This window comes from Eurypyga helias, unplaced genomic scaffold, assembly GCF_000690775.1.
Source record: "Eurypyga helias isolate BGI_N326 unplaced genomic scaffold, ASM69077v1 scaffold372, whole genome shotgun sequence".
Classification (NCBI taxonomy): domain Eukaryota; kingdom Metazoa; phylum Chordata; class Aves; order Eurypygiformes; family Eurypygidae; genus Eurypyga; species Eurypyga helias.
Window position 1 is genome coordinate 1 of NW_010235045.1, and position 2,588 is coordinate 2,588.

The window sequence follows — 2,588 nt, forward strand, 5'->3', positions numbered from 1 at the left end:
CTTTTTGTGTTTGAGCTTGTCCAGGTTCTACTTGTTCATCCACACAGGCTTCCTGGCATTTTTGCCTGACTTCCTCTTTGTTGGGATGCATCACTCCTGAGCTTGGAGGAGGTGATCCGTGAATATCAACCAGGTTTCCTGGGCCCCTCTTCCCTTCAGAGCTTTATCCCATGGTACTCTACTATGCAGATGCCTGGACCCACCTTCTGCATACAGGGCTGCCACCTGCCCCTGCCCCAGGAGAGAGGTCAGGACGCATCCTGCAGCCTGAGGCCTGCACCACAGCCTCTCCCTTCAGCAGCTCTGTCTGGGTGGAGGCATCAGCCATCGCTGGGGTAGGTGGTGCAAACCCCCTTGCCGGAGCTGCAGCCTTTGCTGTCCCCCAAGCTCTTCCTAATTGCACCTCGTGTTTTCATTTCTCTTCAAAGTTTGAGCCTCACTTCAAACAGCTGGTAATGGAGGGAGTAGGGACAAGGCAGAGAGAGAGATGAGACGCTAGGACACCTGCTGATGTAGCTGATCAGCTTCACAAGACCAGTGTAGTAAGCGGTACTCTTCGAAGAGGTGCAGTAATTTACTTGCTCTTGGCACCAGATGGCAGCAGGGGAGGATTTAATAGGTCTCTCGCAAGCCGGGTTCCTCCCTGGGTCTTTTGGAGGATCCAAATACTACGTGTAATAGCAACACTTCCCCTAAAAGTACCTTTAAGTAGGGGGTTTCTGTGATGTGGAATCTCATTTTGTTGCCTCATGAAAATTCGATTTGCTTTGGTGAAAAGAACAACAGGATACTGAGGAGGGTTTTTAAAAAAAAGGCGAGAAAAAAGTCACTGCATGATCTTATAAAGCAAAAAGCAAAAAAGTCCTCTGTCTCCAAGTGCAACTCAGTGTTTCTCTAAGCCCCACATCCCTGCAGATGCAGAACCCCCAGTTACTTCTGTCAGACTTGCTTGTGTGAAATTCTGTTACCTGTGGTATCCTGCCCAAATATTCTGTTCCTTTAAAAACAGTACTCAGCAGGGATTATATTCATAGTCTGTGAGGGTGTGATTCCGACATCTTTGCCCAGAGCACACTGCAATTTCACAGTGAGCAGGATAAACAGAGTTTACTTCAGTTTAGTTCTTTGAATGTGAGAAAAAAATCATAATGGGGAAAGGAATTAATCTCTGTTACAAAATCTGTTGTAATTCTCTGAAAATGTCATGCCATAAGCAGGAAAAAAATTACGTGTATTTGAGAAACAGTTTACACAAACCTCATAAAATCACATTTTAATTATGTATCAGCCATCAGCAATTCACATGAGCCATTTGCTTCAAGAGAGTTTATCAAAACTGAAAATAAACAGCCTGATGGTCAATAATAATATAGCTCCAAAACATATGTAATCAATAGTGAATGATTTCAAAAGAATAAAGCTCCATAAATATCTTATTGTGCAGAAGTTTTGTGAGTAAAGGTGCCTAGGGGGGGTTGTTTTCATTGAAGCTGGTGTGCTGCTTTGTGGATGCCTATTGAATTGTCTTAAAATTTGCAAGGATGTATAAAAGGAATGTGGGGATTGCTTGCTAATGGGAAAGTAATAATGAAAAAGTATCAGCTGTAGTGTAAAACAGTGTATCTGCAAAAAGAAAATAATTCAGAATAGAATTTAGCTGTTAAAAAATAAAGATTGATCAATTCTTTTGAATCTATAAACATAATGCTGCTACTGTGGCTTGATGGGGGCATGGGAGTTCCTTCCTTGTGGCATAATGTTACCTTGTTTTCCTTCCTTTCTGTGGTGGATACCTGCAGCCTTAGATTTGCACGTTCTGTTGTCAAAGTTGTTATTGATACTACATACTGTCTTCAGGGAAAATCAGAGACTTTTTGCATTAAGCTCTATTAAAAAAAAAATCATCTTAAAAGAAACCCTCTGAGCAGCACAGAGGCACAGAATAAGAGCTGAGCTCCCAAACACATAGAAACTATATTACAGAGAAAGGACATAAGTCCCTACATCCTGGTCTCAAGTCAGCACCTGAGACACCTCTTTTTGCTTGGATCATTCTTCTTAAAGTTGTTCTTTGCTACAGAATTGCTTCCATTAGTCAAAAACTATAGTTGTAAAGTAAATCCGGCTAAGGAAGGGCTCACACACTGACAAGTGATTGCTAGCACATCCCTCAGATGGTTTTGGCCTGGATCAGCTATCACTGCTTCAGTGCTTGGACATGATTTGGGGTCTAGCTGGGTCAGAGTTTATTCCTGATTGACAGTTTGGATGTGGTCCTGCTTGTTTGGAAGAAAGCTGTAGGGAAGTGTAGCTATGTTATCACTGTAGCTGAAAGGAGGCTGAACTGTGGAGGTCCAGTTGGCATTAGATCCTGAGAACAGTCCCTGACCATTTACTTTACTAGTGTACAAACTAGGTAAAGGGTCTTTGACTTGGTATGGAGCCAGATGAGATGGCAAATGAGACACAGAATAGCAAGTCCAGTCCATTGCTGCCATGTGAATTCCCGCTGAGAGTTACTGGCAAGGGACAATCACCAGCAGTGACAAAGCCAAGGTAACTGGCATGCCCAGTTTTTTGTAGGAGTA